At 32.0% G+C, this 14,726-nt stretch overlaps 1 long non-coding RNA gene across 1 annotated transcript; it reads left to right on the top strand.

Annotated features, from left to right (window-relative positions):
• The first annotated feature begins 1,570 nt into the window (after positions 1-1,570).
• LOC147065702 (uncharacterized) lies at positions 1,571-6,839 on the top strand. The gene is made up of 3 exons (XR_015071794.1): positions 1,571-1,830; positions 2,110-3,734; positions 5,550-6,839. It is a non-coding gene; the product is annotated as an uncharacterized LOC147065702 (long non-coding RNA).
• Positions 6,840-14,726: the final 7,887 nt, after the last annotated feature.

Below are 14,726 nucleotides of genomic sequence, written 5' to 3'. Positions count from 1 at the left end.
AAAAACGGGTCCAATGGCCTTAACTCATCCGGTGTACTTCCTTGTACATATCTAATTATTATTTTTTGCATGTACATATTTCTACTGTTTAATAACATACTATTTATCTCTTTACTGATCTATCTATTTTTTTATGTAATACTGTTTTATATTATTCTTTATTTCTAAATGTCATGTTGTGAACGTCTTAAACTTATAATTTGTAATGTCCACAATATGTTAAAAATAAATAAATTGAAACTGAAAAATAAATTGAATTATTGGATTTTTCAGTAGTTAACTGGTTCTGGTAGTTTAATCAGAATTTGGGTCATTTTAGCGAAATATTAGACGGGCTTATGTAGTGAAAGGATGCCAACCATACATACCACGTGAGATTTTCGGCACGTAAATAGCTATTGTAGCACCGCTGTAGTGTGAGAGATTGTTGGCCTCGGATACCAAACGTAGTTATGTTTAAAAAATATATGTTTCTTACCAATGAAATCTCTGCTGACGCCTGAGTAAATTTATTCACAAAGAGAAGAATCGTCGTAAAAGTTGTTGACCCACGAAGAAGAATCGGGAACATTTATATATTACAAAATAACTGTAAATTGCGTGGTTTTGAGACGTTTATAAAAGATATTTTTTGACGCCATTATTAATATTATTATACGTACCTCTTTAAGCAAAGTACAATTGAAGCCAAAAAATCTTGAAAACAATATGACACCGGACACGAATATATTGTTATGTTCAAAATGACCATAACCAACATTCATACTCTGGCAACCCCGTCGAATATTTATGGTCAAGTCATGGAGCGTCCGCGATTCCACAGATGTCGCTGTTAGAATTTCCGGCCGCAGCGGACGTCGCGAGGTGTGAAAGTAGCAACAGGGCTTTTTGATTCGGTCTGTCATACAGGATAGTCGTGCTCTGCTTTGGTTTTACCAACATTTATAATGGACGTCACTTAAAGCAGCACGATTGCAGCCGCAGTGCTTGAGGCCTCTGTGTTCGTTCCAAGTTTGGTATTGTAAAACTATTATTATTTGATTCACTTATCTTCCAATGTTTCTTTTAAAACTTAGCTGCTTGCCGTTATTATAGTATTTCCTTTATAACCCTTTAATGTAATATTCTTGTTTTCGCTATAATATAGTTCGGTCAAGTACATAAATTGCTCTTTCATTTATTATTTCCCCTTTCTTCCACACTGTAATATAATTATAATCTTTCACGGTATCAAGACCGTGTGGCGTCCAGGACTTTAATAACTACATCTTTTAATCATAGATTGCACGTGCCTTCAGCCGTGCAATTCCTTTTTGTATTCGAATTTAATTTTTACAGTTGTCAGTTGCGAGGTTACGGAAGTAATTTTGTTCAGCTTGAAAAGGATGCACGCAACTCATGGCCTTGCCTTTGTCTCATGCTCTGTTCTTTTATACTCTACTCCTATCTAGCCAGAGACTCTCTTCTCCTTTTATTTTGTAGTTGTGACGATAAGGATCACAACTACAAAATATTAATATATCATTGGCGCCCAACGTGGGCGCCCAAATTGGCGTCCTTTTATTTTGTAGTTGTGACGATAAGGATCACAACTACAAAATATTAATATATCATTGGCGCGCTTCTGAATTGTTTTTTTTCTCACCTTCGTTTTGTTACAATGTTTCATACTTCGGTTGTAGAGAAAAAACAATTATCATTTTCAAGCTATTTGTTCCGTGATTTCGTTGACTGGCAACATTTTTATTCGTATGATTCATTTCGTAAATCGAAACGTCAGATTGGTGTCGGTCGATATTTAATTTATATTTTTGCTGTCAGATTAACATTGTAAGTTTGGTGAATCATTTAATATAGTTCGTTTATTTAATGTGTTTTGTTTTATTTAAATTCAAAGTTTGGTTCAGTTTCATTTGTTTCTTATAGTCTTTTTCTGGCTGATCATTGCATTGTGACATTTTGTGGATTCCTACCCACACTAAATTTAATATTATATTTCATGTTTCAACATATGTGGTGACATATCTTTAGTGCTACCATTTTCAGTTTGCCCCAAATTCTTTATAATTTGTTTGCACATATCATAATTTTGTTTTTTTGAGATTTCAGAAATTTTTGGTTACCTATTATCGATGACAGAACTTGGTATAATATCGATCAATAATGATATGGATGAAAACAAAATTATTACCAATGGAATTAAAACATTCCCTAGCTATTACATACATGGAATTCCCAAAACAGGTCAACGTTTCTTTATCTTTATAACCTAAAATCTTATTTCTTAATCAATTCATTTGCATTAAATTCAGTTTTTACAGCCTGTCAAATGTTTCTTTCTTGCGATTGACCATGGTTTCAAACCGTTCTTTGTTTCTAGCTTCGTTTGTTGGCCGCTAGAGTAAAATATTTGTATAATTAAATCATTTTTTCAATTACAAAATTTATTTTTTTTAATTTGAATCAACTTCCGCAGATTTTTGTTTATTAGAAAAGCAAAATTATTTAATTTAAAGGACTCATCGCGTATAGTAAATTATTATTAATGAAATAGATTTACTTAATTAAATCAATATTTTCCTGATTCATTTTTTTCAAATGTCAACGTTCAAATTTATTTAACTTTCTGATCTCTCGATCCCTCAGTTATGAAGTGATAATCAATTTTCCTTTTAATTTATGCCAGTTTTCACTAAATTTAATTCTGTTCAATTTAACTTTTTGAATTTTACTTGTTACTGAACCATTCTAAAATTTTGTCTTTTGATTTTTCTTTAAAACATTAGTTTTGCAAATATCCGCATTTATACAAATAAATAGCGTGTCTCTTGTTGATTATTAAATAATTCAAATTTAATAATATGTTCCGCTAAATACTTTTTTCATATAACTTTTTACTCATTTCTGTTCGGAACTTTAAATGTCATTTTCTCCAACATTTTTTGGTTTGGACAATCATTATGATTTGTTTTGCTTTTGAAATTTATTAAATCATTAATTTTGCAATCTCAATCATAAATATATTTTTGCTTGCATACTATCTCATATTCAACTTTAACGCTGGATTCTTTTATTATATTTGTCTAAATTTTTATAAATAATATCCTATAGATTGCTTTGCTTGATCCTAACGTAGTTTATTGGTTTTTCTTTTTCTTTTTTATTGTGTTTTCGTAATACTTCTTGCGTTGCAATTCAACTATATCTATATCTCAACGATATTTACTCTCATCTAACTGTGATTAATTATCAAGTCGACTTCATTAAAATTTTTTGATTATAATATTTACAAATATGACTTTGATTATAATATTTACAAATTGACTATGGATATCATTATAAAAGAATTATTATAAAGGTAATTTTTCATTTTTTTTGAAGTTACCATGCTCGCATTACAAATTGCATTTGATATTCTCTAGTCCTCTTTGTTTTATGTCATATATATTATTTGTTAACGTTGATAAACACCCCAGATTTTAATTAGTTTTTTTTTGCCTCTATACAGCTTAATTTATCTCATAATAAACCGCTTGTGTTTATTTCTTGAATCTGAATAATTTTTGCATTTTTTTTCCTTTCTTATTTTTTGGCATTTTACACCTTTCTACATTGTACTTTAATCTTATATCGTGGTTTCAGATGACTGTGCGCTGACCGTATTTTGATCGTGGCTTTTCAACTGCCATAACCAGCCAAGTGAATACCGTGTTTTGCAGTCTCTCGGAGCAGAGGTATACCCTATCCGCTATAGCAGATATTGGCCCAAGTGCGGCATTTAATTTTAACCAATCGATGCTAGGGGTTCCCGCTTCGAGAGGCGGGTTTCACTCTTGGGCGGAGCAGTTGGATACGCTTCGAGGAGTCATTTTTGCTTTCATATTTCTATAGTACAATTTTACAAATTTATATCGTCTTGCCAATTTTGCATCAAATTCTAATAAGGTTTGCTATTATATTTGTCTTCGCGTGTGGTTTTCTTACGTTTTATTTTTATAACTTATTTTCTTTACATTGTCTAAGATGGTATATTTAGCTCACACAGTTCAATTCAGGAGGAGTTTTTTATTGATGGAAGATTTTGGAGATTTTAATATTTTTTTTTTTTTTTTTGACTGCTAGCCTTTTCTCTGCGCGTTCACGGGAACTGAAGGTGGACCCGTGACGTCTCTCTCTAAAGACCTTGGGTGCGGAAGACGGTTCCCAAGGCAGGTGTCTTTTTTCTAGCAGTCAAACTCTGTACGGAAAGGAGGGCTGTTCGCTTGCCTTTTCGTCACATCTGCAGCTATGGAATCCGCCTTGAACGTCGGAATTCCATCGCACTTTACTGACTTTGGGTCAATTTTTAATAAGTGTTGCCTGAATTGGATTGTGAGGAACCATTCTTTTGCTTAAATTCTTCTTGGCCGTTATTCATACGGAACCTGTTGCATGTTAGTATATTTGTTTTTTTTATAGCCCTCACTTGAATGTGAGACGCGCTATAACCTATATTGGTTTATTAATTACATTTAACTTCCGACGTGTTACTGATGCCTTTGCAGTTGTCTGTTTTCCGCGTGGCTTTTCCGTTTGCTTTATTTCTTTATTCACTTTCACGTCCGCGCCTTTTGATGGGTCCCAGCCTAGAGTTTGAGGAAGCTTTGTGGGGGGATTTTCCTTCCGGATGGAGACGCGGGTCGTGATTGAGGGTAGTCTCTTGTGTTGCGGGATCAAGTTGATTTTAGCATTCACGGTGTGGTAATTATATTTTAGGTTAAGTTAGTTAAGGTAGAGTAACCTTGAAGAATGAACCGTGTTTGTTGAAGTTGATGACAGTCTCGTACCGCAATCGTAGACCTTTAACGTAGTTTATTTAAATTTAGTTATCGCGGAGCTTTTCTCGTTTTTTTTTTTCGTTCCCTTGTTTTTGTATTTAATAGGAAATCTACGCGTAATTCAGTACACAGCTTAGATTATCAGCTCACGTTACTTTTATTTATTTATGCATTCAGGGAATCCAAGGTACTGCGATTGGTTGTTAACCCGCTGTTGAATTAGTCAGATTTGGTAGTCTGTACTATTTTGTTGTAGTTTAATTTTGCTAAAATTATTAAATATACGGATTGACGTTTGTCGTTAATACATTATACCGTTAGCCTCATACGCACGCCAATTCAAAAGTAGCTATTTACCATATTTTCTGTACTCATTATATTTCTTTTAATTCAGTAATCGATCAAGTTGTGGAGTGACTTTTTTTATTGCAATACTGTATTTAATACTGTACGATGATCAGTCGACAGTTCATTTATTATTTCCATACTGGTTTTTCTTCTTGACGTATTGCATTGCTTCCATCAACTATTTGCATCATTACACTTGCGCTGATTTTGATACCTTTTTGTCAAAATCAGTAATCTAAAATCTGAATTATAAATAATCATTTTTTATATACAATTTATTTTACGCTTAGCGTCTTATTACTATTGCTTACTTACTAAAACTTATTGACTTAATTTCACAATTTATCTGGGTTGTTTATGAATGTATTTTGTTTTGTTTTGTAGATGCTTCTGTTTCATATTTTTTTTTCATAAAAACAATTAGTTACTTCAAATCATTCTTCGTGGTGGAACTTCGTTAGGTAGGGAAAACTTCTACGATGGCTCCTAGACCTTCACTACCCCGTAGAACATCCTCCCGTTGGACCACCACACACAATTTCAAGATTACTTCCCTCCGACGTCAACCATCGGAGGCGAGCTTTACACCCATTTCTCGTCGTTTTTTTTACATAACATCTATCGAAGCATTATTATTGAAACGTACCAGCCCACATCGTATGCCTCCTGGAAGGGTCACCCAAATCCGGAAAGCTACCACCAGGATACCGTCCGATGAATCTGATGATTGAAAATTATGTTGCTTTCACATCTCCTCCCGTCTGCTGCCCTTTGTGCACGAGCCCCGGGAAGTTCACTCCTACTTTGAAGACATCCGGGACGCCTCAAGACGAAGCTCGCATCATGGCTGGACCTTCTCTTTTCCAAGGACGGGGATATTGTTATGTTCAAAATGACCATAACCAACATTCATACTCTGGCAACCCCGTCGAATATTTATGGTCAAGTCATGGAGCGTCCGCGATTCCACAGATGTCGCTGTTAGAATTTCCGGCCGCAGCGGACGTCGCGAGGTGTGAAAGTAGCAACAGGGCTTTTTGATTCGGTCTGTCATACAGGATAGTCGTGCTCTGCTTTGGTTTTACCAACATTTATAATGGACGTCACTTAAAGCAGCACGATTGCAGCCGCAGTGCTTGAGGCCTCTGTGTTCGTTCCAAGTTTGGTATTGTAAAACTATTATTATTTGATTCACTTATCTTCCAATGTTTCTTTTAAAACTTAGCTGCTTGCCGTTATTATAGTATTTCCTTTATAACCCTTTAATGTAATATTCTTGTTTTCGCTATAATATAGTTCGGTCAAGTACATAAATTGCTCTTTCATTTATTATTTCCCCTTTCTTCCACACTGTAATATAATTATAATCTTTCACGGTATCAAGACCGTGTGGCGTCCAGGACTTTAATAACTACATCTTTTAATCATAGATTGCACGTGCCTTCAGCCGTGCAATTCCTTTTTGTATTCGAATTTAATTTTTACAGTTGTCAGTTGCGAGGTTACGGAAGTAATTTTGTTCAGCTTGAAAAGGATGCACGCAACTCATGGCCTTGCCTTTGTCTCATGCTCTGTTCTTTTATACTCTACTCCTATCTAGCCAGAGACTCTCTTCTCCTTTTATTTTGTAGTTGTGACGATAAGGATCACAACTACAAAATATTAATATATCATTGGCGCCCAACGTGGGCGCCCAAATTGGCGTCCTTTTATTTTGTAGTTGTGACGATAAGGATCACAACTACAAAATATTAATATATCAATATATTTAATCAATATTATAGAGAAAGCAGTACTTATACAAATAAATTATAAATAAAATTGTAGATATAGTATATAAAACATTCATTTAAAAGATATATACATCCAGAATTACACCAACGTTGTTAATTTGTTTGTTATATTATGTATTTGTTATATAACCGTACTAATTCGTAACCCTTTATGATAAAATAATAATTTTTAAACGATTATATTATAATCATATTGATACCTCCACGTTTCTACGTGCATGGAGGACCCCTTTAGGGTAAAGTACAATCGAAGATATGGATGCCACATTCATGGTTCTTATAGTCCGCCAAGCCAAAGTCCTTCTATCGCCGCTGTATGAATACGATGATTTGTATTAATTAACTATAAATGTTGTTTCTTTTGGGCTCAATTCTTTGAAATCGCTGTAACTTTCAACCACCCGGCAAAAAAGTGACTTAGACGACCCTTAAGGTAAAACCCAGGCAAAGGCCAAGCATTCTGCTGCGGGCAACAATGATAGAGAGGGGTGGACGTTCAGGGGTAGATTGAAAGGAGCAGCGATAAAGCCAAAAAAGGAGACCTGGCCGCGGCACGCGGTAGGTGTCCAGGCTGGCGAGGCAGTAAGCCCGAGCCTCCGACTCACGACGGACTTTATGTCCCGCTGAAAATCAACTTCGCGAAGAATATAATTTGTTGATTGTGTACCTACCTTTAAAAAAACGATTTCTGTATCGACAGGAATCGATCAAGTTAGCCGAAGCCTCCGATACGTGACGGACTTCGTGCCCGTTGATTCTTAAATTTTAATTGTCACAGCCTACGGCGCCCATCATTAATAAATTTAGGGCTGTTGAAAAATTATAAACCGTGTAAAACTTAATATTGTGTATCTGTGTGTTGTGTACGTACATTTTTTGTGAACTTTAAGTTAAAAATAAAACTTTGTGCTACGAACAACGTGTGTTTCATTGTGAAGATCCACCATAATCAACTGTCAAGCCCTAACCTTACACTGAACGTGCTCTACCCAAACACAAAACCCAGCTTCAATTGACCGCCCTAAACAATTTAAATCACTGAGCTAGTCAAAGGGTGGAAGCTGGTCGTGTGACTCACACGAATCGACCGACAGCACGCTAACCAGGGCGTCATTGACGCCCGGTCGACCGGAGAGTTGAGCGCGGAGGTCGGATCGGGCTGTGCGGCCCCGACTCCCCTCCCTACCCGGACTTCCGGGGTGTCAATATTATAAACGATTATTTATAAAAATGTTGTATACTTTTAGTATTGTAGTGATTTTTTTCGCCTTATTATAATATTCCACCCTCATTATTTTAAATAATATATTTTATGTATACATATTATTAATATATATATATACATTATATATATTATATAATAATATATACACGTACCGATACTCCGTCAATAACATTTATAACATCAAGGGATTCAATTAATGCACTATATGTAAGAATAAGTTTTTCAATATTATTACTCTTATTATTTTCCATTGCATGCTTATCATAATTACGTTGATTCAAAACAACTTCACAAATTTATTTGTAAATGTTATTTTTTGAAAACTGCATGTCAGTTGAATTTTTTTTATTAAATAACACATAAATCAACTGCGTCTTTAATATTTGCAATCTTCTCAAAACTATGAATAATTTTAATGTGAGTAAAATTGCTGAAAACCGTAACGTGAAAAGTATAATTCAACTATCAAATTGGCTTATTTGATTTGTGTTTATCGATAAATCAAAACACATGTGAAAAAAATCTAATAACAATATAACACAAGTCCATGCAAGAATACTTCTATTCAATTTCACATAAATCCGTTTCTTGTTTAAAAATAACAGACTATCAATTTTGTTTATCAAAATCATGAAGTTTTTAATCACAGACGATTGGATTAATACACAGTATAGAGATATCAGATAACAATTGGCGTAAAAAAATAAGCCAATAATGAAAAACTTCTTGTCGGGTAATTGAAGATAATTGACGATGTTTATAATTGATAGAAATAAAATCCAGTATAAATGAAAAACCATATTAACTTTGAACTAAAACCTGTGGTTTTAATTCGCTCATTCTCATATTCCACAGTTGGCACAAAAACGTATTTGGCTATTGGTAAAATTGTATTTAAACACCAGAATATACCTATTGTATCTTAATTTTTGTTGCCCTTTCATTTCGAGATGTTTTCGTATGGTGAGTATATTAATTTAATATTTCCAATAAAAAACAAATGATATTGCTTTTCAACAATAAAAAACATTATCAATAATTCATAAAATGAAATACTTCGTATTTGATTGTGAAGTGATAACAAAATCCATATTTAGCATTCACACTTTAATAATTTAAATTGTAAACAATAGGCAGGTGTATTATAACAAATATTCTAATCGTTCTATATAACAGTGACGTGAAACATTTTTTAATACTTATGATAATTTATTATTGCACTACTCTTATACCTAATATGTTGACCAATTGTTCAAATCCTGGTTCTAGCAAATACACATAATATTGGTCTTCAATTTGTGTTCGGAGTCAGAGTATGGACCTAATAGGTTGAGCAAGTGACTATATTCATTTCTCGTAAAAATCAAAATCTGTCAATACAAACTTTCACTTCGTGCGAATCCATTAGGATTGGATATAGACAAAAGGAAAAATAAAATAATTATTGCAAATAAACACTTACATATTTTATATTACATTGAGAATCAATAAATTAAAAACAAGGTGAGATAAAATATATTCTGCTTGGTAGAACAAATTCTCCGTCGAAGCGAAAAACTAGAAACAGTGGAAGAGTGGAAGGAGTTAAGGGAAGTTTTCATCCAGTTTTTGATCGACCCCAGTTGATGATGATGATTCTACTGAATTCGTAAAGAATCTCTTGCCAAACATATTACGTCTTAATTCGCGCCGAGAAGACGACGGGTGATTTGGACAGTTCAAATAAATAGTGAGTATAATTAAATGATATTTTACTTCAATATACTATTTAGCTGACGTATGACTCAAATGTAGGAGGTCATCACTGTTGGAGTGGAGTCATGGTGTGGTGGATGAGGAAATCGTGATTATGGTCGTTTCTCCGATGGATGTTGAAGCAAGTTTTGTTTGCAGCGAAACAATAGGTACAAGAGTATTTTATCGTAGTTATGTTACAATACTTACAATAGTATTCCGTGGTCTGAATCTGGGTAGAATGAGATGTTGTGCGGAGCGATATAGATACTGAGATTCTAACAGACCGGGAACTCACATTCGAGTGACATCTCGCTATTTATTGATATGCTCACAATCAAAATCATATCTTGAAAAGAATATTTAGGAAAAAAATATTATAATTGAGTTATAATGGAGTTTGCGTCATCGGATATAGCTGACTATGTGGAAATAATTACAAGATAAAAATAACTTTTTATATACCATGTTTTAAAATTTTCTGTTGAATCATATAAACTTGACAATTGTATGCATTCATAAAAACTTTTTATTATACTTGATAGAAATACTGAATAAATATATAATACTGAAATGTCACATTTTATATTGATTCCCATAATAACACACGTATATATTAATAATTTTGTTGCTAGGACCTTCTCAGTAACCAAGAATAATAACTTTCCATACAAAACAGAATTAACTGAAAATTAATTCAATTATGCTTAAAAATGGCTAAGGTATTAAAAGAATGCATTGTCGTCGTGTTCTGATATATTCTAAAAGTTTAAATGTCTAGCTAGTCGGGAAGTTAGTTAAAAATCTTCAATCGTCAAATACAAATCTTGGAGAAACAAGAAAAAATTTGTACTGGACACACACGAAAAAATCTGTACCGGACAAATAAGAATACGAGCTAATAAAAACGTGGTAAACTGGATATTGCGGAAACCATCATTGCAATCAGCTATCTATTAAGTTTGACATAATTGGATACTACGGGAAATAGATATTTAATATCGCCGACAATATGCTGACACGGATTGAGTTGTTTATTCCCATATAGTCCATATACCTACACATAATAATATATGGGGGAGATTTAAATAATCTACTGTAACCCACTAGTTTGCACTGACAAACTTGTTTGAAAAAGTCCATATTTTGTCTCTGTAGATTTAGTATACGATATATAGGTAGGTATATCATTTTACAGTATGGTTTATGTATTTTTAATATTTTGTCTAAAAAATATTTTTGTGTGTTTTAGAAAAATATATAATTTCTAGTCCACATAGGTCCTTCATACTGCTTAATGCCGAAAGAGATTGAACCAAGCCATGGAGAAGGCTCTTAGATAGCACAATCTGAGTCACAATCCATAGTCATAAAGTTCTGGTGTAAAATATGATATAATAGTTAAGTAATTAATAACATGTTCTGTGCCTATTAACTGTTATGGAGGATATCACTTTAGTCACGAGTCTCGGTCTAATATTAAGATAATAATAACTCGAAGTGTACGAGTTCAAATCCCACCGCTCATATTAAATGCAGTTTTTTTACAATATGGTTATTTTGTTTTTTAAAATAGTTTATAATCGAAATAAAAAAACATGTTACCTCTCAATATTCCAATTGGAACATAAATAGCGAAATAATATCAATCATTTAAGAAAGTTTCTCGTTTTCTGTCATCAATACACAAATACCTGAGTGCTTTTTTGTAATATACAATTATCAACATAAAACGACATGACATTTTAATTGCAATAATAGATTTCTAGTTGTTAATACTCTAATGGTGATAACTTTACTGATAATTCTACAAAAATACAAAACTCCCTACGTAATAAAACAATATTTTATGTTATTGAAATAATATTTAACTGTCACCTTGAAAACGTGAAGTGTTATGTAATAATTGGATTTAAGCATGATTGAAATCTGAAATTATTTTATAATAATTATTCATTTAACATTAATTGTGTAATAAAGAAAATAACATAGTATAATGGTGCATTGTTTTAATATATATTATTACTATGTTATAGCCACGCAACTTTGTATTCTTACAAAATATTAATAAGCAGCATAATGAATGTCTCACAATGCGTTTGATAAAGATTTGCTTTATTGCACCATTGTTCTTACTTGCTAAATGAAATTGATCTTAATCGCTCATTGTTTCAAACTTATTTCTAACGGATATTGTTTTATATGTATCCAATTTTCTTATCAAACTAAAATGTCTGAGAATGCCATGCGTAAAATTAATGAAGTTTGTTTTATATAGACTCAAAATAGCTTTACAGTTCAGTTTTAATTCAACCTTAAAGAAGGACGCATTGACTGCATTCAATCACTGTATTTAATCAAACTTTTAACAAGTTATTGTCTAAAACCTAATCTATTATATATAATATATAATATTACCTTCTAATATAGACAGTTTAAAATATATAAAAGGTGTTTATAATATGAAGTTGATCCCGCCATTCCATAACAACTAATAAATAACATTGAATGAAAGAAAAAACATTATCGTTGCAATGAATTATGGTGTGACTGATTTCTAACTGTATTCGATAAAAAGAATAAAATATTTTTAATATAAAACAATAATGCATTGGGCTTTGGAATACTTGTCGCGTATTTTTACTGATGGTACAAAAGCTAGACTAAACTAGACAAGCGACAGCGACATGTATAAAAAAAAAACAACTATAAACCATATATTGGAGATACATACTACTACCGATATCTCACTCGTGCGACATCACTGTTTTTGGAGCACAGCAACCGCGACAGGCGACATTATGCTTTTATGCCAGAACTGTCGCGTCATAACAAAGTGTCGCGGTGCTTCAACGTATATCGTAAATTAGGTTAAATTATGTCATATTATTAAAGTTTAATTAAAATCTGTTTATTTTTTTTTTACATACAGTGAACATTACAAATTATAAATTTAAGACGTTCCCAACATAACACTTAAAAACAAAGAAATAGTGTTAAAACAATGTTATGAAAAAATAAATATAATTTTCAGTATCACAAAAACAGTATAAAAAGTAAATAGGTACAAAAATTATAAAAATTATGAAGCACGAAATCTAATATGCTAAATGGACCCTATTTTAACAATTTATGAAACAACGTCCAAATATAATAATAATCCTTCCGTAAGTGGAATATATCAACATGAAGTGTAAGATCATAATAGTAAAAAAAACTTGTAACAATTCACACAAACTGTAACACATTTGGTTAAGACGAAAAAAGCGCTTTGGTACTGCAGTTATACTAGACCTCTTTCCTAAACTTTCGATATCTGTGTACCCCTTCTATAATTTTTGTAACCCTGAGTACCCCTCGTCAAAAAAAATGCATATTATACTTTAATAACGATTAAAATATATTTTTTTCCCTTTTTAAAAAATAAAAAACAAAATAATAATAAAACAAAAAATAAAATTCATTCAAATAAAAAAATATATTCAAAAAAATGTTAAATTATAAATAACATATTTTATAATCAATGAAAAGGATGAAATTGTTTATGTTGAGACGACAGATCAATGGTTCCCTGGTTATAAATTTTAATCTGAGATGCGGCTCCACATCCAAAGCCTGTTTTTTTTTATTTAATGTCTACAAATGCTGAAATCAAAATCAGAACGAGCTTAAATATTGGGACCACACCTACATAAGATTTCATATAAATAAAAAGGATTTCAAGTTATACACATTTATACTTTTTATAAAAATCTATGTTTTTGAAATAGATATAAAAAATATTAAAACTATAAATTAGTCAAAAATCTAATAGGTGAAAAATTAAAAACTTAATAAACTAAATTTTAATAATAAATATAACCATAAAAATAATATAATAATAACGTAACCTATGTACCAAATATGTGACAAATTCACATTTTTTTTACAATTGTAAGTTTATCTTTGACTTAATCTTTTTAAACTTTTTACTTAAAAATCTTTTTAATGTTTTCAGATACATATTTATTAAATTTTATATTTTATTATGTGACATTATATTTGAACAGCGCCTCTCTTGCTGCTGCTAATATGTAGCACTTATTGGAACAATTACAAACGTTTTATTGTAATTATTACAAGTGCTAATACTTTGATACAAACCTACCCTGAGTTTGATAATATTTATCACTTTATCATTTTAGCGGTCAATAAGTATAGAATAAACCCACTGATAATGTTAATAATTAATTTAATATAATATATAATATATATTAAGTTGAGCAAGTGGCTGACATCCATTTCTCGTAAAAACAAAATATGTTAATACAAACCTCCACTCTGTGGAGGCCCGTATGATCTTATTACGATCGGACATGGTCGAAAAGAAAATATAGGTATTAAAAAAAACTCAGTTTTAACTTAAGCCCTATAAAAATCGAAATCAAATTTTGTACATAATAAAAAAATTATACGACCCCTCATACCCCGTTTACACGTGCATGGATTTACTGTTGACAGCACGTATTATCGTGGCGATAAGAAGAAAATGCACATGTTTACATGTATAATCTTAAAAATTGCAAGATTGCATGCATGAATCAAAAAAGTTCGGAAGCTTCTGAATTTTCATGTGACAGTTGGGAAGTTTTTTTTTATATTTACGCCTCCGCAATAAAACGAGAGTGACAAACCTGTCGGGAAAAAAACAAATTACACCGCACAGAGACTCATTTTGAGGTTAACCAATTTTTAAGACAGTCAAATAGTATCATAAAATGACAACATCGCGTCTCGCTTACTCTTAACGAATGAGATTGGCAAGATAGT

The sequence above is a fragment of the Rhyacophila brunnea genome, unplaced genomic scaffold, assembly GCF_057557595.1.
Source record: "Rhyacophila brunnea isolate RB1 unplaced genomic scaffold, BYU_Rbru_1.0 scaffold_6, whole genome shotgun sequence".
NCBI classification, from domain to species: domain Eukaryota; kingdom Metazoa; phylum Arthropoda; class Insecta; order Trichoptera; family Rhyacophilidae; genus Rhyacophila; species Rhyacophila brunnea.
This window is presented reverse-complemented; position numbering and strand designations above follow the sequence as displayed.